Below are 21,099 nucleotides of genomic sequence, written 5' to 3' on the forward strand. Positions count from 1 at the left end.
CACAACCAAAAAAGAGTTCAAGAAACTGAAAAGGAACAGGAACCTTTTGAGGTTGGGATATTTGATCTCAGAGACCTCATTAATTAAGCGGGAAAATATCAGTGAAGCCATTCCTTACGCAGTCTGAACCTTATTTCTACCCACACAGACCTACTCAGCTCAGCAGAGTTTAATTTAGATGCCTGAACATACTGGAAAAGGAGGCTATAATGACATGTCTGCCCTCTACCTCATAGTCTTATCAAACCCACCTGTACACTCAACCTTTTCTTGACTCATAACCTGCCATAAACTAGAAGACATTGAAAAACATCAATTCTACACTTCAGTGCATCAACATCGACTTTTCCTTATTATTCCAATGTTGTACCCGTTTACTTCCCTTTATCCTTCAAACATGTGGATCACTAATACACATCTGCTCACAAGAGCATGGCTGAGTTTCTTGAAGGAAACTAGAGAGGCTTCAAAATTAAGCAGTCCTTTGTATCTAACTATCACTATTGTGTGCTTAATTCTAACAGAGGAATGCACAACTACATATAAAAAGTGCACAGGCAAAAGGAATTCTCAAATAAGCGATAGATAGCTAAGCTGTCATTATTTTTATTATTATTTATATCATAAACATAGATCAAGCAGGCGGTAGCAAATATGCCATTGATAATGTCATGGGCACAAAATGAATATTATGTGGTTTTTTAAATGAGTCAAGGCATTATTATGTAATTGCACATGGGTTTGAAAGTGTGTAGGGCAATGCAGTAGAACTATTGAAATGATGTTCTAGACTTAGGCTCTTGGTAGTGTGTTACATATATGTTAGCATGGGCATCGAGTTTCTATAACTCAAAGGTGATGCTTTAAATAACACTTAAAAGGAATAAGGTAGCAAACTTCCCAAAACATGCACAGGGAAACCAAGACCTCACAGTCTTCAGCTATGATGGTTGTATTACAGAAACAACAAAACTAACCAAAGGCACAGTAGTAGGAAATTAAACTACAGGAGGTGTCTCTGGGATGGTAACATGACCCCTTCTATAGTATGATAGTTCTTCAACTGAAAATTGTTGGGGAAATTTTCAGGAAAGGATTGAAGAAACCGTGACAATTTTCTGACATTATTATATAGTTACATGATTTTTTTTCTTTCACTTTCTTCCTTCCAAGCACTCCCCTAGATGGCACTCCTTCATGACCTCTTCATCTTTAATTGCTGTATTACACATGCACACCACAGCTGTGTATTATTTTTAGTGTTCATGTGTGGGTGTATGTGGATGTGTGGCATATTTGACTATATGTTTCAATGGCAAGGATATAGAAGAGAGTCATAGATAAAGAAACAAATGGAACATGGTAAAGAATTGAGAAATTTTTCTTTCTCATAGTAGTGTCAGGCCAATGAAGAGCTTTAAAATGTAAAAGGACAGAAAATGTGTGGAATTGGCACAGGAAGACTAATTTCAGGGACCACCACCACTTCACCCAGCACCCAAACCCTGTGCCCTCTAATAGCTGCCAATCCACTCTCCACTTCTGTGGCATCAGCCTTTGCGTGTTGATAATGTCGTGCTTGTCTTCCCGTGTCCTACTGCTTCACTTAACGTTGTCACTCTCCAGTTCTATGTCAGTTTTTGTTACCTGTAGGATTTCATTCTTTTTCTCAACAAAGAGCATTCCATTGTATGTCCCCATGTTCTTTATCCATTCACCAGCTGATGGGTAGAGACCACTTTTTCAAACTTAGTTACTTTGCATAGTGTGAATAAATGTTTTGTCTCTGTGTGTGTATGTATACCTCAGGTGTGCCCAGGGCAGTCAGAAAGGGATGTGTACCACAGTGTAGGTGCTGTAACTGAACCCGTGTCCTCTTCAGCAGGCATGGGTTCTAAGCTGTTGAGCAATTTCTCCAGGCCCGATTAGTGTCATTTTTTCTACTGCTTTGTGTAATGGAGGACTATTTTGCATTCACATCAACGGGTTCAAGGGCTCCTTTCCTTCTGCTTTCTCTTAAGCACACACTGTTCTTGTCTTGGCTAATAGCCATTCTGATTTAAGTGAGCTATTATATCACTTTGGTTTTGGTTTATATTTCTAAGAAGGGAACAGTTTTTGATACAGAAGTTTCCTCTGCCGTTTCCATGCCACGGTGATCTTTTTTTTTTCTTTCATCTTTATTAACTTGAGTATTTCTTATTTACATTTCGATTGTTATTCCCTTTCCTGGTTTCCAGGCCAACATCCCCCTAGCCTCTCCCCCTCCCCTCTCCATGGGTGTTCCCCTCCCCATCCTCCCTCATTACCGCCCTCCCCACAACAATCACTTTCACTGGGAGTTCAGTCTTGGCAGGACCAAGGGCTTCCCCTTCCACTGGTGCTCTTGCTAGGCCATTCATTGCTACCTATGCAGTTGGAGCCCAGGGTCAGTCCATGTATAGTCTTTGGGTAGTGGCTTAGTCCCTGGAAGCTCTGGTTGCTTGGCATTGTTGTTCATGCCACAGTGATCTTAAAGCCTACTCTGTCTGCTTTAGACCAGCAGCACCCCTCCCCCTTAGAATGTCCTTGTGGGTCTGATTGCTTTAGACTGTAACATGACTTGGAATTTTGTTAATTTTCTTCAAGGCAAAAATACTCACCTCCGTGAAATTGATCCTTTTAGACTGTACATTTCTGATAAAGGAAAGGGGAGAGATGAGTCGTGATTAGTCTTAACTTCCACTTTTTTGAATATGAAGTGTTAAATCATTACTCTTTTCCTAAGAACAAGAAATCATCAAAATAGATATTAGTCTTCTCAGTTTAAATGTGAAAGATGCATCGTTTCTAATTAGGCATACATATGTATAGAGTCCTGCTGTCTAAGGCATCTCTGAAGTATGTGAGCAATAGGGCTGGTACTCCAATGTAAGCGACTCGATATACACTTCCTGTTTATCAGGAGGAAAGCATCTCTAGGGGACTCTATTCCTTTATTCCACCTGCCCCAGCAGTCACCAAACTGATGGAGGTGTGTTGGGGATAGTCCTAGTGCTGTTTGTATTTTGATGCTAATTCTGCTTCCCCAAGGGGGGGGGGGCTGCCTGGGATGAGGAGTGAATCACGTACTCAGGTGACTTCCCCGTGAACCTTCCCCAATGAATAAAGATTTCTAGGAATCAATCACTAGGACTTCTAGGTCGAAGAGGGTAAGAAGGTAAGAAAAGAGACAGAAAAAGGTGACTTGCTTTTGGACTGGAAGGGGGGCGGTGGAGGGAGCTTGGTGTAGCTAATAGGAGGCTCACGGTTTAGATGTCAGATCCACCAGGATTTACCACCAGAGGAGTTATATTTAAATTACCTTACAAAGTTAGGTTGATAGTTGCTATGCCCACCGATTGATTCTTTTTTTTTCCATTTTTTAATTGGTATTTTTTATTTACATTTCAAATGCTGGTCCCTTTCCGGGTTTCCTGTCCATCAGCCCCCTAACCCTTCCCGCATCTCTTTCTATAAGGGTGTTCCCCTCCCCCATCTATCCCCCCCTCCTCGACATTCCCCTACACCAATTGATTCTAAACCAAGATTGTGTGGTGTTTTCCTTCACACTGAGACTCAACTGAGTTCCAGAGAAAGGTACAATGGCGGGGCACCCCAGCCAGCCACTGGAATTTGGAAGCTTGGGGCTGGTGTGGCAGCGACCTGCCATGGAAACTTAGTGAACCAGGTGGAGAGACTTCAGAGCTCAGGGTCAGAGAGTCTGCCTGCCGGGATGAGAACAGGCCAGGCTGGCCTGCTTGCTGGTGCCCAGCTGGTGGTAGCATGAGTGCCTTTTTTATTATTTCATGCTACATACGTGGGCTGCATAAGAGCATCCCCAGTACAAGAACAATTGTTATAATTCAAACTTTATACAGGGCTAGCTAAAGAGGATGACAAGGTGGTCAAAAGCACCACTGATGGGTGGGTAAGGAAAAGGTTGCCAAACAAACCAATTCCCATATCCATCATTACTTATATTCAAATAATTAGGGGCTGATTATTGCTTTTATTCTGCTTAATAAAACTTTTAAAAAAACTGGGTGACAATAGCAGATTACATCTAAGCACATAGTAAAGAGAACTCGAGTCTCTGACACAGAGGTCCCCAATGAGTCAGTCCTCATCTTCTGGTTAGTTTGAATCAGGCTTTATTAGGTCACATCACACCACATCCTGGAGCTGATGGAAATTCTTGGTAGGAAAGAGAATGTGACTGGAAGCCAGGCCCCTTATGTCATTTATCTTAGCCACTGTGCCTCTCCATTCTTCCTTCCCTTATCAAGTGTCAGTTGCATCTTAAATCACAGCAAAGGTCCTCCTTTGTCAAGACCAAAGAGCCCACCAGTAGATTCATTGTAAAACTCTATGGGAATTCATTAAGGAAATTGGTGCCCGCTAAGAATTTAAAATACATTCCTTTAGTCTGATGAGTTACAACTATACTTTGAAACTTAAATGAAAAATTCAGATGTTCCATTGAAGGTGATCTAATAATCTAATTCTAAGTAAAGCTGAAGATGGCAGTGGAGACGATGACTGTGGTGGTTTGAGAGGCAGTATCTCTCCAGCCTCATAGATTGAGTGCTTGGTCCTCAGCTGGGCATATTGCTTTAGGAGGTTGTGGTACTCTTGAACCTTGCGGTTTTTCCTAAGAGAAAACAGTCATTGAGCTAGGTTCTTGAATGTTACACCCTCACCTGACTGTGGTGTGTTCTCTGCTTCCTGGTTGGCCATAATGTTGGAAGATCTAGCCATGTAAACATAGACCTTTTACCACAATAAACAAAATTATCTGGACTCATGATCCAAAGTAATCTGAGTCTCAGTTAGGAGGAAAGTAACTATGGGAGTCTGCGGCACTGAAAATTAAGTGCTACTGATGAAGATGGTGTTACTAAAGATGAGGATGGAGATGACCAAAACTGTTCCAACATTTATTAAATGTAATAGGTGTTTCCCTCAGCATTTGATATCCATTCTTTTATTGCTCCCATTATATTGCTAAATTCTATACTATTATTTTCCTCTGATAATAAGGGAGCTACAGTGGTTCCAAGTGGAGAATTCATTCATTGAAACTCATGTTCATCTACCACAAAACCCACAACATTTTAAACAGCCTGAACCCATAGCACTGGATCTTCAGAAACCCTCTCTTTTTGCATAAAAACTGAAGACCTTTTGCTTAGACTGAAGTTGCGTCACCCTATCAGCTGACAGTGGTCTGTTTGGCTAGACACATATCTTAGTGATTCCAGATATACTGATCATAGCTTAAGTTTTAGAAATGGAATCAGATCAACACTGATGATATGCAGTTAGCTTGGCAAGAAAATGATTTAGCACATATAATGTATGTGCTAAAATAAGAGATCTTTTAATTTATAGTAGAACAGTTGGTACCTCCTTTCTGAATTGTTACATATTCCAACCTGAAAACACTTGCATTTATATATCCTGTATATGATCAATAAATCAACATGTTATTTTATAAACCCAATTATATCATAATTTTACCTTATATTTAAAACAATGGAAAGTCTCCAGAATGCCATTCTTTTAAACAAGCTTCTTTGCAATAGAAGGCAAATGTGTCAGACTCTCATTTCATAAGAGATAAAGATGTGTTAATGTAAACCTTGAGAAAGGTATTTATAAAAGGATCAGGCCACAACACAATGGAAAGAGAGCTGAGTGAAAATCATGGTTGATTGACAGTGTGAAAGTTAAAGTAATAAAAGTTCTGTTTAAGTTTTAGGGATAATGGAACTCAACTGAAAGTCAAATGATAAAGTTATGTTGTTTCAGTGGCAAGGCATGATCATATGGTCATCCCATCCATTGTCCAGGACCAAGCTTCCATCCTGTAGAGGAGCTAAGTAGCATTTCAGGCTGGCTGGTATTTCTTTCTTCACTATTTCCACAATTGTCTCTGTCTCTCTCTCTGCATTTGTGATTTCTCTCTCTCTCTCTCTCTCTCTCTCTCTCTCTCTCTCTCTCTCTCTCTCTGTATGTGTTTTATTCTTGCAGGAGAAGAAATATGAAAGAATAAAGTGAGTAAAGAGATCAACAAATGGAGATGAGGAAAGCATTATCAGGATTTCTATTATACAGGTGAGGCAAAGGAAGTAAGAAGATACTAAGATCTTCCATGACCCAAGGGTGCTTGGTTGGGTTGGCTTGCCTAGGTTTTGTCAGAGATGGGTTTTTGCTATTTTAACAAGACTAGCCTCTAAGATTCATGCTTCAGTTACCCAAATAGATTGTGTCTTAAATTTTGGACTGTTTGCATATTCTGGCAGTCACAGCCCTGGTTTACCAATGATCAGCCCAACCTTTATACATACATACATACATACATACATACATACATACATACATACACACATACATATGATTGACACCAAACTAAATAAACCAAGTTGTAATCTGCATGATATGTTTAGTATGTTAGATTTTATAGGAAAGCCATAATGGGAATTTCTGATAGAAAGATAATGGTAATTTCTAAAGGCCTGGACAAAATGCTTATCATTCATTATGGATATAGAATCCCTTAGTGGGAGAAGGTCAAAGAATAAATGATACCACTATCCGATGTTACCACTGAGATGGTTCAAGGAGAACAGACATTAGTTGATTAGCACAGACTAAAGTACTCCTCAGTTGCACACCCTAGTTCCTCAGGCTTCAGCTTTCTTGATAGTCCAGTTTCAGTTTTACAACATGGGAAAGGAAGATAGTGAAAGGATCTAGGAAACGGGTGAGAACTGGCTGTGGTTAAAGGCATTCACATATGTATTAGCTCCATCATTCCAACTCGAGGTAGAATAAACTGTGTTTGCTGACATTTTCCTTACTATCCCAAATACTAAGAGTAAGAGTTACCAAAGAAGAAAGACCCTATATGGGTCTGTTGGGGTTTGGTATGTATGTGTATATGTATCTAGTCCTTTCTTAGCAGTTCTCTCTGCTTTTCCCAAAAGACAAATATTTGCTTTTTAAATCTATTAGTTTCTGAGAGTTCTGTTCCTTCTTCTTTTCTAAATTTCTTTACTCACTTTATATCCCAATCTCCATCCCTCCTCCCGGTGGTGCCCTCTCTCACAGTTTCTCCCCCATCTGCCCTCCTCTTCTCCTCTGAGAGAGTAGGCATCCTCCTGGTATGCCCCCACCCTGACATATCAAGTCTCTACAGAGACAGGTGCTTCTTCCCCCACTGAGTCCAGACAAGACAGCCAACTTAGGGAAATGGATTCCACAGACAGGCAACAGCTTTAGTCCCCCAGTTATTTGGGGACTGACAGAGCTACATATGTGCACGGGTCGGGGAAGCTAAGTCCAACCCGTTTATGCTCGTCAGTTGGTGGTTCAGCCTCTCAGAGCCTCTAAGGGGCCAAGTTAGACTTTGTAGGTCGTATGGAGGTCCTATCACCTTCATGGCCATCAAAGTCCTCAAACTCCATCCACTGTTTGACTGTGAATCTCTGCATCTGCCTGAGTCAGCTACTAGGTAGAGCTTCTCAGAGGGCAGCCATGCCAGACTCCTATCTGCAAGCATAACAGAGTGCCATCAATCATGTCAGGGATTGGTGCTTCTTCATGGGGGGGGTCTCAAGTTGGGCCAGTTATTGGTAAGCCATTTTCTCAGTCTCTGCTCTATCCTCTGTCCCTGCATTTCTTGTAGGCAGGACAAATTTTGGGTCAAAAGTTTTGTGGGTGGGTTGGTGTCCCTATTGCTCCACTGGGGTTCTTGCCTGGCTACAGGAGCTGGCCTCTTCAGGCTCCATATCCCCCATATGGTGAGCCTCAATAAGGTCACTGCCATTGATTCTTGGGGTCTTTGGCACATCCTCAAGATGGCTGGCACCCCCTACCTCCTGCTAATTGGAGTTTTCCATTTATTCTTATGACCTTCTGGCTATCTCCATTGCTGGTGAGAGTGCAAACTTGTACAGTCACTGTGGAAATCAATTGTAAATTTCTCAGAAAACTTGGAATAGTTCTATCTCAAGACCTAGCTATACCACTCTTGGGCAGATATCCAAAAGATGCTCCCTACTGTACCATAGAGACACTTTCTAAACAATGTTCATAGCAGCTTTATTTGTAATAGCAAGAAACTGCAATGTCCCTCAAGTGAAGAATGGATAAAGAAAATGTGGTGCATCTACACAGTGGAATAGTATTTAGCTATTAAAAACAAAGAGGACATGGACTTTGCAGGAAAATGGATGAAAATTAAGAATATCATCCAGAGTGAGGTAACCCAGACCTAAAAGGACATACATGGTATGTATTCACTTATAAGTGGATATTAGCCATAGAATACAGGATACCTATGCTGCACTCCCAGACCCAGAGAGGCTAAACAAGAAGCAGGGCCCAAGTGAGGATGCTTGAAGTTCACTTAGAATGGGAATGAAATAGTCACAGAAAGCAGATAGAGGGAGGGAACAGGATGGGGGAAGGGGTGGGGAGGGATTAGGTATTGGGAGAGACAAAGGAATTTTGTTCTTTTTAATCTACCATTATTGACAGCAATTGTTCTTCTCTGTTGTATTTTGTTGTTGTTGCTGCTGCTGCTGCTGCTGCTGCTGCTGTTGTTGTTACTGTTGTTATGAGATCAGTTGCCTCTTTCCACAGATGAGAAATTAATTTGTCAGAGAATCAAGAGCTATTACTAAACAGATGCCAGAGTGTTGTTAAACCAGCATTGGCTTTACCATAGTGCTTCACTTAAGGAGATTGCTCAATCAGAAATGCCAGCTGCCCAGCCTTGCATAATTTTACAGGAATGGAATTTAGAAGATGTCTGTACATTCTGGCATTTCTTGTACTTCCAACCTACAATCTTTTGATTTAAGGAAACTTGTAAAAGCATAACTACAGTGAACTGTATACAGGGGTCTTTCATTTATTCTACTCAAATCCATGTGACAAATGCTGTTTCAAGTGCAAATTTAAACCCCATGACAGTGTGAAAAACTGTTTCCATTTTATAGATAAAAAATGGAAGGTATAGAACTTGTCCAGTGTCACAGATGAAGCATATTCTTGAACTATGACTTGAGTTCATTCTCTATAAATCTGTGTTCTTAATAGCTACTCAGAAGTTTTGTAAAATCTTACCTTCTTATTTCTTGGTCCTTTAAAATATTCTACCAGCATTATTTCAAACAATTCTGAATCTCTCTCTCTCTCTCTCTCTCTCTCTCTCTCTCTCTCTCTCTCTCTCTCTGTGTGTGTGTGTGTGTGTGTGTGTGTGTGTGTGTGTGTGTGTATGTGTCTTTCTGTCTTTTTTTCTCTGGCTATCTTTCTTACTGTTTTTTTTTCTCTCCTGTGTTTGGCATTCTTTCTCCTCCTCTATATGTATATGCTTCTCTTCTTTCTCCTTCTCTTTATTTTTGTCTTCCTCTTTCTTTCCCCTTTTCTTCCCTACTTTCCCCTTCTCAGACCTAATAAATAAACCAATAAGTAAATCTCACAGAGGCTAAAATATGTTAAATTTAAGGAGACAACAGAATTTGTAAGAATTGTTAGGAAAGGAGAAAATAGATTCTGAGGTGAGGATTAAAGGTCAGGTTGAATTTAGACATATGGAGAAGTCCATGCACATTAATATAAAAAGAATAAATAATTGAAATACAAGCACTGTGCTGGCTTATAAGCTACTTACTTACTTAGCTACTGACAGAGGCTACTGAAGTTTTATTTGGTTAGAAAGATAACTGATTAATATAAACAATAGGACCCTATGCTTTGGTCAACAAAATGAGGGTATGTTGAGGAAATTCTGGCATGCAATGTGATGAATGTGAATTCACTACTATTGTGGAAAGCTATGGTCTTTCAACATGAAAGTCACAATCAGAAAACTATCATTTAAGATAGGCGATTGTAGGCCCACAGACAGAGTGAAAAAGCCTAAGAGAAAATTGGGGAAATGATAGCCTTTTCCCTTTGTCAAACCTTGTTTTTAAACACAATCCAAAATAAAGTTGACACTCGTCTCTATACAAGTCAGGAATTGTGACCAGGTAATTTATCACCCTTAACTGGATAGCTGGGACTGCTTCCATTTCTCTTACTCAGCAAAGCTTGCCCATAGAGACACACTGAATTATCATCTTATACTGAAAACACAAACCTAAACTTCCCTAATTTATTTTAAAGTTAATTTATGCCCAAATTTTATTGTATTGCTCTTAATAAATTGCTTGAAATCCATCCTATTACTCTCCATGCCATATTAAAATCTCATAGCTTGCAGGCTACCAATGTCCCTTTAATTTTTGATAGTGGGATAAGGGAAGGAGGGGACACATGAAGGAAGTCATACAAACAGAACTGAAAAGAGATGAAAGCATATTGCATTTGTGTAAAAAAGAGAAGACCACAAACACCTTCAAGGATTCAGACAAAAGTAAGGAGCAGATGGCAGTGACAGCGAGAGAGCTGGCAAATAAACAGAAGTTTAGGAGGGAAGCCATTAAGGATAATTGTGACAAAAGATGTTCTAGGCCAATCAGGCATCTATTTCTCCTGATGTGTTTGAAGTGAGACAAGAATGCAATGATATATAATGAATATTTAATACACTTGGGCTTCTTCACCTTAAGTCACTTTGTTCCCGGCATTAAAAGCAGAGAATGGGGTGCTCACTGGGATACATTTAAGAACACATTTTAAATAGTGGAATAGTAGATGGTTAAAGAAAAAAAGTAATGGATATCACTCAAAACAAGGCAGGGAACAAACAGAAAATTATGGGGACATTGGAGAACAAAAGACTCTTCACTTCAAAGTCTGGCTGAAGCCTCTCACTGGCCAAGAAGCAAGCATTTCAGAATAATTAACAACATTTGCTATGGAGGTTGCTGACAAAGAGATAATATTCCTTTGATATAGAGATGTTTCCTAAATAGAATGTTAAAATAGCCTTGAACCATGCTTAAGGCATAGGTATCTATGCTACAACTCTGAATTTACTCCCTTTTTACTTATTTTCTAGAAACCTTACAAACAGGATTTTTGTATATTTGCACAAAAATATAGGGTATTACCATATTAATTGTGATATTGTCCAGCATAAGTCAGGAGCTACCCTCTGTCTAATGTCTTCCAGATCCTCTGAGAATAACTTCATAGGACAGCCAGGTACTACTATGATTATTGTAAATGCACTGAGTCAGAGATTTCAGTAAATTCACATACTCACACTTGGGTATGTCTTATTCTTTCCCTAAACACTTCTCTTCTTATGCACTGATTTCAACTCTACATTCAAATGTCTTTTAATGAACTTCATTTCTGCTTCCTACTTCCTTGCCCTGACACTCTGTCCTGTAACCAAGTCAAAGAATTGTCTTTACCTAGTGGAAGCATCCGGAGGGAAGACTTCCTGTTATCCCTGCCAGCCTGACAAAATCACAATCAATATACAAATTCACAGCTAAATATAGAAGAGAAAAAATATGATTATCCTTGGAAAGGTAAACAGTGAGAGCTTAGATCAAAGGAGAAACTATTTCTATAAGCCAGGTTTCTGGATTTGGTTGTTGTGAGTGGTGTAGTGCAGTGTAGGCCTATGCAGATTGAAGTCTGAGGAGTTTTGAGGTTACTGGGTGTGATGTTTGGAGAAGTTCTGGGTAAAAAGCTATGTACAAGTGAAGGAACTAAGTTGCTAAATTGTATTATTACAAAGGTAGGAGAGGGTTACATGTAACCCCAGATCAAATAGGACCCTAAGCTCCTAACTGACTCTCTCTATTTTACTGCCTCACCAGCACTCTGCCAGTGAGCATTTCCTTGCTTTGCAGGCAACTTTAACTCTTTCCATGGTCCTTCCAGTTGTACTGTCCCTCATGAAACCGTTTCCAGTTTCGTTTTGCTTTGAGCAGCTTGTTTTTTAAATGCAGTGGCCTAACAGTTACATCCGTGTGCACTGCCTGTGCTTCTATCTGAGGTTGCCTTCTATTTGTTTGTTTGGTTTTGGCTTTTTTTTTGGATATATCTCTTTATTTACATTTCAAATGTTTCCTGTCCATAAGCCCCCTATTCCCTCCCTATCCCTCTTCCCCCCTAAAGGTGCACTCCATCAACGCCCCTTACCACCACCACCCTCTGACATTCCCCTGCACTGGAGGTCCAACCTTGGCAGGACCAAGGGCAGCTTCTATTTTTTTCTCCCAGAAACCATACTATACAAGTCAAAGGTCAGTAAGAAAAAAAATGCCTAAAATAAATAAATAAAACAACGGAAAAAAAGTCTACAAAAATACCCATGAGTTTTGTGTGTAGTCTATCTACTGTGGGGCATGGGGCCTACCCTTAATTGTGGTTAATACACTCAGTAAGATGACATTGGAGAAAACTAAATTTTCGTGTACAAGTGGTTGTCAGTCAGAGACTGCTTCCTGGTTGGGGATGGGATTTCTTCTTTACTTCCATTTCTCAGCAAAGGGACTCAATCTGCCTTGAACCTGTGCAGGCCTTGTGCACAAGGAGCATCAGTCCTGGTGTGTTTCCTTGGAGTCACCCATTGCACTGGCTCTTACAATCTTTCTGCTTTATCTACTGAACAGTTCCTAAAACCCAGCGGGGGCAGGGGTCTAGTGATACATCCAATTAAGGGCTGAGCAAGACCACTGAAATGCCAGTGAAGAGACAAGAAGCAAGTTCTTCTTGGTAAAATGAAAAGGCCTATCACAAAAATGTATGTCTCGATAACTACATCTTTTATGCTGACATTAAACTGTATCCTTAATTCAGTCTAATTCCATCTTTCAGCCCATATCATGGATGAATCACTTTTCTCTAGAAGATGATACTTGTATTCTGGAAAATATTAGATGCATTTTACCTCTCCATGTTTGTATATTTGGAATCCATTTCCTCCTGTGAGGCTTACTCCTAAATCTCCTAAATCTCAGCCTGTCATTGACCTCTGCCCCTTTTTTTTTCTCTTGCAGCATCTTCAAGAAGTCCTTCACTTTCATGGGTGTCCCGTAATTGAATCTGTCATACACCCCTGCTCACACATGTTACATAATGCTCCCCTGGCCTACACTCACCATGATTAGTTATCTGTATATTTCTCTTAAGATTCTTCTTGGTTTATAGACTCCCCTTTGGCTTGTGGGCAATAGCTTACTCTGTCTGTTATTTTTGTTTTGCTTTTAGGTCTGCTAGTGACATTTATAACAGCTGTATTTAGAAATGACTAGATTAGGAAAGCTTTATGGAGTATCCAGATCATTGGGTTATGCTGAGGTGAACAACTTAGGTTTTATTTTATTTTAAGAGAGTGGTAAAGAAGATGCATACAGCTCTTTCCACCTGGTGACTATCATCTTTAATCCCAAACTCTGGGTGTGCTTCCCACCCTCTCACTTCTGTCTGACCATATCTCTCTAATATTATTGAAGCTGAAATGTTATAAAGCATAATAGATATTGATTAGGCAAATGACCACTGAGTTACACAAGATGTTTGGGAATGAGTCAAGCTAATTTGTGACAATACATATTCAATATAATCCTGTAGCGTTACATTTATATTTTGCAAATTATTGCATATGACTCATTTTGGCTACACAGGAATTATGCTATTTTATATATTTATTGAGTCGTCTTATTCTTGCTAGAAAATTGGATGAAAAATGAAAAGAATGTGTTCAACATATATCAAACTAAATATCATAATGAGACAGCAAACAGGGACATGTTTATCAAATCACTAGAAATAGGAGGATCCTTATAAATGAGTTATGAAAATGTAGTTATAAATGCTTCCAGTTCAGAATGACCTAAGCACCTCTAGTCAGATGAGATGGGATAAAATTCTGACTCTGTTAGCTGTACACTCGCATTACTTTGCTCAGCTACAGGTTGCTCCTTGTAAATTGAGTATTGATTTAATCTGACTTCTATGGCTGCATGAGAATTGTGGAGTTAAATATAGAAATATCTGTGGTGCACAGCAGATGCACACTAAAGAGTTAGTAACTCAGTTTGCCTTTTAAAATCCATACATTATCCCCATTGGGTTGTTCAAGTTTAAAACAGCAGTGATGTTGTTGACTCTTCTAATAAATTGATGTGGAAAGAGGTTAGAAATATCAGAGACAGCCACCTGGCTTCAAAGAGTCTCTGAAAGGAGAGAGTTACCTTGGCAACCACCTCAAATTCAAGGGTCATGTTGTTTTTGTTTTACAGGCTTGAAAACTCACATTTGTCTGCATGCCAGAGTCAATCAAACCCTGGGATGCTAATTCATATTAGCAAAGCTGATAAGACACTGATGGAGATTAATACTTACTGAGTTTATAAATTGTAATGAGGAAAGGCTGTTAAGCTAACTAAATCCCTGTGTATGCTAAGAAGTTCATTATTCCTTGGTACGGAAATGATAAAGGAAATTGAATGATAACACTGACCTTGCTGGTGATCCTGTGGGTTAGATTATGACAGGACAGACAACCACATGGATATGATCCCTCAAATGCCGAGGTGAATTTATCTCTCAGACTTCATGGCCATAGTGGGTGGTCTGTCTTTGGCATGGAATAATCTTTGCTCTGGAAGCCAAGATAATGCAACTGATTCAGCGAGAGGGAAGAAATGAAGAAAGGAAAGATTTGTAGAATCTTTCACCACAAAGTACCATATATTCCTCCTGCAGACATTTGATTAACCAAAATAAAGTAAATTGTTATAAAGTATAAGGGAACCAAGTACAATCACCCCGTGCTCCGGAAACTACCTGGATATTGATGAATACATCTAGTAAGCCCATTGTCACTGTGCTATAGACAGTACCCAGTTGACAGATGTCTACATTGTCATAAAAGTCCACCGGGAGGACTTTCTCAGACAGAATAGAATTTGATATGCACTGCCAAAACCTTGTCCCACAGACATCTTATCCTCACCTCACTGGCTTACTTCCCTCTACCACATGCACATGTTGGTTCCTTCAGTCAATCAATAGTCTCAATTGGATAGCATTCAGATGTTGCTGTTTGACAAGCCACCACTCCCTATCTCTTTCGGATGGTTCTCAGAGCTAAATTCACTAGATCTTTTTCTTCAAATCTTGAGAGCAGGTCTGACGATATCCATGACTGAGCCAGAGTCTTGTGCATTTTAAGCACATGCTCTACCACTGAGCAATCCAGAATCATTTAGGTCTCTTAACTCCTGATTTGTTAGTTGTGGAAATAATTATTTTGGAACTTCTTTTTATATTCAGAGGTGGAGAATTGCTCTTCATCCTCCCCATTCTTTCTTCCTCCGTGTACCTCTTCCAGATTTTAAAAGGACTGTTATATAACTTCACAATGATAGAGCTGTGTTGGGTATTGGAAGCTGGTTAAGAATTTCAGAGGGACATCAGATGCTCCTCTTTAGTGGATGATGTTTCTAATTGTGTCAGAGTGACTGTGCAGAAAGACATTTCAGCCTCTTCAATTGTCCAACATTATTGCAATCTGCTCACTGAGACCAATGATAAAAGAGGTTTAATTATAATTAGCAACTTCATATTGACCCTATTTTAAATATCCCTTGATGAATAGAGCGACTGGTGGGTGAACAAAACCTGATTTACATGTCCATTGATTTTTTTTTTCAAGTCCAGTCTGGTGACTTTTTCCCAGTTAAAACTTCTTATGTGCCCAGAGTTTGTTATGAACTTTTTGTTCCATCCACCAAACTATTATACATTTCATAACTATTTTCCCTTACAAAAAATATTTTTTTTATTATTTGTGTGGTTGTGGTGGCGTGCTGTGTGTTACATGCATGTATGTGTGTATATGGAGGCCAAAGGAAGACATCACATGTCTTACCCATTTCTATCTGCTTTATTTCCTTGAGACAGTGTCTTTCACTGGACTGGAAGCTTATGATTTAGGCTAGATTTGATGGTCAGAAAGCTCCCAGGATCTTTCTTCCAGTGCTGGGCTTATAAACATTTAATCATACCCAATGATTTAAGTGGGTACTGGAGATTCAAGCTAGGCCCCTCATGCTTCCAGAGTAAGAACTCCAATCCCCTGCATTACTTCCACAGCTTTCTACCAAAATAATTTAGACAAATGGCATACTCAAGTTAGAAAAGCAATTTCTTCTTGACTTTTTGTTACCATTCTTACTGTTAATGCCATTCTTCTTCATTCATATTTTGCAGGATTTTAGAAAAATTACTGTGTTCAAGTCATAGTTTTAAGAATCATTGGAGGGATAGGATATTCTTAAGCTCAAAGAGTTGCAACTTTAGAGAGAGATGGAAATATTCAGGCCCAATTAATAATTGAGAAACAAAAGCAAGCACATACTGGGAAGTTTTGTATATATCCTGAAGTTTACCAAATTTATGTCTTTATAGTACTTAAATATCGAACAAATTACAAAACACCTCCTTGAGGATATGAGCCTTCTTATTACACACCAGTAGAAAAGAACTGGAACTGAACCCTTTACAAGGTCTCATTAAATAGTAACTGATATAGTTCACTTTTCCAAGAACGTCCTCATGCTACCAGGAGTCCCTAACCTTTGACACCATGACATGAGGATATCATCAGCAATGTTTATTCTTGAGAACCATAAGATTGAGCTATACAAATAAAAAGAAATGATTACAATGGTAACTCATAAAGGTTTAAGTAAGTATATGATTTATCAGTCTCCATTCATAGCTGGGCTTTATGAAACCCATGTGCCACACATTAGACATGTCTGTACTGGTTTACTGATAGTTTTGCCTGGTATTATATTTAGTCATGGATCCTAACTAGCTCAGTTGGAATTCTTTGACACTATAAGCTACAAGCATTCACAAACACAAACCTTTTTAATTTTTGTGAAGCCTCACTCCTGGGGGACCATATTATAGGAAGCATTTATCTGACTAGAAGTATTTTTTTAAAATTATCATCTGGGTTACATATTTAGAAACTTTTGATTTGTTTTTCTTGTCTGCTTATATAGCCTTTAAAGAAAATGAAAGAGGTTTTGTAATATTTTAACTATGAAATCCTATTTCTGCACTTTTTCTTATTCAACTGATACATAAACTATTGGATGGATCCAGAAGTAAATTTCTTTTGCAAGTAAAGATAGAAAAGAAACCATGACAGAGAAGAACATGGACAGACATGGAATTTCAGGAATGGATGCAGAGTAATCAGTCAATGGCCCTGTCTAAGCCTTAGTTTAAATGCATGCCTGGTATTCATGCTAACACAAAATGAGTCAGACAACAAACATGGTACTCTGCTCTAAATGATGTTACAGTATCATGGAGGAGAAAAACGTAATTAAGCTATGCTTAGATACAGGGTACTTGGGAAGCAGCCCTAAAGAACTTGACAGAGAGCTGGTGCTTGAAGAGTAGGTAGAGGTTTAGATTGAAGAATGAAAAGTTTCTTACATGAGGTTAGTTTTGAACTAAGACTTAAAAAATGAAAGAAATTTGCAAGTGAAGGGAAGAAGAAAGGACAGATATTGTGGCTGAGAGTAATGTCCCCTACTGCCAGCCAGCTGTACCTGTACTTCTTATGGGCCTTGATGTGAATGATGTCATGCCATTGTCCTGACTGCTCTGTTTTCCCATACAACTGTTTTCCCATTTTATATGTGATGGAACAAAATACAACAAGAGAAATGACGGTGTCATTTATCTCAGGTCACCAGGGAACTCCAGGAAATAGGCAGCTGGTTAGAAGATGTAATAGAATAGACACAGTGATGGGATCGGGAAATAGCATCAGGGCAGCGAATGGGCAAAGCAAAACATAATGTTTAGAAGTAATGGGTGTTAGGAAAGAAAAGTGAAAAGGTAGCTAGAAAGCTCAGGAACAGAAAAATCTATGGTAGACGAGCTACCAATAACACACACTGTTTATTAGCTATAATCCATACCCCAGGCCTTTCTCTAGGAACTCTTATTTACTGTTTCTTAATTGGCAAGGAAAGTCTATAGGGGAATCACTATTTTGTCTATTTAGATATATGGACCTACATAAGCCAGGGGGTAAGTAAAATATTTCTGTCTCTTGGTCATAAGATGAACTTGGCTTTAAACTCAGGTATACAAAGCCCAGATACTTAATAATTATTATCTTCAAAATTTTAACTCCTGGTAATGGGTTTACTAGTATCCATCACTTTTTTTAAACTTGTATTTTAGTTATAACTTTCTGGCACTACATCAAATTTTCTATGATGGAATTATAGTCAGGCCATGAACTTCTTATCTGATTTGGGAAACACATTCTCATCCAAATCAAGATGGCTCATCTCATGCACTGCCTATATGACTGATTTACCTCCCAGGGAATTAATAAGTAGCCTTATCCCCAAAGCATGAGGGTCACTGATACTTCCCTCCATGGTGATGATGTTCACCAACCATCAGGCAAAAGTCACTTGCACTTTTCCCTTTGTCTATAAAAAAAAGCAATGTAATGATAGATTTTAAAAAAAGCCATGGGGGAAAGGTAGAAGCTTAAAGAATTTTGCATTTTAGGATATGTAAAGGAAATTAAAATTGTAGATTTCTATATTGCTTATAAAGCAGCTGAGGAGAGAAGTGGAGGAAACACATTTAAAGTCATTCGATTCTTGGCTGTGTGCCCATGAAGGAATATGCAAGGTGGGAAGCACACAAGGGAAGTATTTCTTGAGAGTCTGATCTCTTTTTATATTTAAGAAACAAGGGAAATGCAGTGCACAGCTTTTACTGGAGAAATGAGAACAGGAGGATTCCATTAATAGCCCACAAACCTTAGCTGGGTTTTATCCCTTAAGTGACAATGGACTGTGTTTCCCTAAATTAAATAATCGTCTCTCTTTACCATAATTATGGCAGAGAGCTTTCAGTTGGTGTGAATGCTTCATATGTTGAGTAGGCACAGTGCTGATGGGTTTCAAGCACATGTCCCTGTCTCGTATACTGAAGCTCCACTGTAAGTGTAAATGTTAGCTTTGTCACTGGCATTTCCCTTTTCTAGTACCCTCCTTTGATAAACACAGATTCCTGTGTATTCCTCTGTGTGCTCTACTCTTCCACCACTGTGCATAGCAGCCGAACTTAGGCCTGGATTGAATTAATAGGCAATATATTTAAGAAAAATTAGCAACCATAAAATTATTTTGCAGACATTTCAAATCATAATGTATATGACTGATATACAGGATATCTGATATGTTACAATCCCCAAAGGAGGTCATAACCTACAAGTTGTGAACTTGTAGGGTTTATTACAGGTTGCAGGGTTTTTTACAGGTGAAAATTCTGATGTTTTCAAATTTTAAATCCACTGGGTTGTGGAGCCTCCAAATAGATATTAAATATAAAGGGAATAACACTTGAAATGTATATAAGAAATACTCAAGTTAATAAAAAAAAAGAAAAAAAAGAATAAGGTAATTAAGTAAATAGAAATAGATAAGGTGTATTGTACTAAAACTAAATTGAATAGGATGAAAAACAAAGAGAGGGACAAAAGTAAATTTGCTTAGAGGAAACCTGCCTGGTTACAAAGAATAGATAGCTTTATACCATGAAGTTTTCATTTCCATGTGCAAATATGCAAGCAGCAATTATTCCAATTTTAATGTGACAGATATGCAGTCTCCACGTTCCCCTAACTACATAAGGAGATAGATTGTGCAGGAAAGTGGTTCTGAATTCAAATTCACTATGACAGACCCTCACTGTTTTGGTGAGTTTGCAATGGGAAAATATATTTGTATAGTTGGTGACTAAAAACCAATTCTATTGAACTCTGGCATTTTCCTTGGATTTTTAAAACTAATAGATCATTCAACTCACATGTTTTCTTCTACAATCTTATTAAAATTATATTGTTACCTTCTCATTCAAAGCTTCAATTCTTCTAGACTGTTCTAAGTTAAACTATGTAGAGATCTGTGGGTAAGAATGACCCTATATTCTGTTGTTTACATTAGACAAAATTTAACATCATATTTGCTTACAATGGGGGAATTGTTTTAATTATGGCATAGTCAGGCAATACAAGTATATTCTATTAGCATCAGTAATGATAGTGCTTTAATTATTACAGACTATTGAAGGAAAGTAGGTTAGGAAGGAAATCATACTGGATGATTTGCTTTATAAAACAAAGCCTAGGGGCCAGAGAAATGACTCCACAGTTTAGAGCACTCACTGTTCTTTCAGAGGACCCAAGTTAGATTTTCAGCATACGGGGTTGGACATCTTACAACTGCTTTTGATTCTAGATGCAATGTCTTCTTCAGGCCTTTGTCTGGTCTTCATGGACAGACAACCCCCTCACACACACACACACAGATACATGTGATACATATAAATACATGTTATCCAATACAAACTACTCATCACCAAGATCATATTAATACAAGTAACACTAAAAAGATTCAGTAGGCTGTATTTATATATTCATGTGTTGATACATCTATGTAGCAGTAATTTTTAACAAAGTAACCACGAATTAAAGATAGAATAAAAAGGGGGTCATGAGAAATTATAGGAAGTAAACAGAAGGGGGATTTTTAATTATATTTTAATGTTAAGGACAGTTTAAAAATAAAATGCCAAAATACCAAACAATAAATTAATGCCAAACAATAAATTAAAGGAAAAAAGTCTACTGGAATGACATGAATTACAATGTAGTATGTCATTTTTTACCACACTTTAAATGTTACTTTAGTGCTTTTGATGTATCACGACTTTGTGCTTATCAGGTAATAATAAGTATGAATATTAATATCTTTTATATAAAAAACTGACTCACTGAGATCATAAGTAACTTATACACAGATACATAACCAACAGTTATAGAACCTATAGAACCTATATCCTTTGTCCCATTTTTATTTGCATTTATTAATTGTAAAAATTCAATGGATTTCATGACATTCTATATAAGTATGATATGCTGTTATCATCTTCACTTTTCTCCACCGTATTATGTTTGTCTTCCACTGTCCTCTGTTTTCTATATCTACATTCTCCTTTCTCTGTTATTGTTTTTGGTTTTTTAAATTATTATTGTTA

General features: G+C 38.4%; 1 protein-coding gene and 1 long non-coding RNA gene across 20 annotated transcripts in view; one reads left to right on the top strand and one right to left on the bottom strand.

Annotated features, from left to right (window-relative positions):
- Dlg2 (discs large MAGUK scaffold protein 2) overlaps positions 1-21,099 on the top strand; it is a 2,051,694-nt gene that overhangs the window by 1,050,191 nt on the left and 980,404 nt on the right. The gene's annotated exons all lie outside the window — the stretch shown is intronic.
- The window catches only part of LOC120097343 (uncharacterized), a 35,135-nt gene that overhangs the window by 6,165 nt on the left and 7,871 nt on the right, over positions 1-21,099 (bottom strand). The window contains exons 2-3 of the long non-coding RNA XR_005494592.2: positions 14,465-14,605; positions 2,643-2,676 (exon numbers count right to left, since the gene is read on the bottom strand). This is a non-coding gene — a long non-coding RNA (uncharacterized LOC120097343). The remainder of the gene's footprint in view (positions 1-2,642; positions 2,677-14,464; positions 14,606-21,099) is intronic.

The sequence above is a fragment of the Rattus norvegicus genome, chromosome 1 (genome assembly GCF_036323735.1).
Source record: "Rattus norvegicus strain BN/NHsdMcwi chromosome 1, GRCr8, whole genome shotgun sequence".
NCBI classification, from domain to species: domain Eukaryota; kingdom Metazoa; phylum Chordata; class Mammalia; order Rodentia; family Muridae; genus Rattus; species Rattus norvegicus.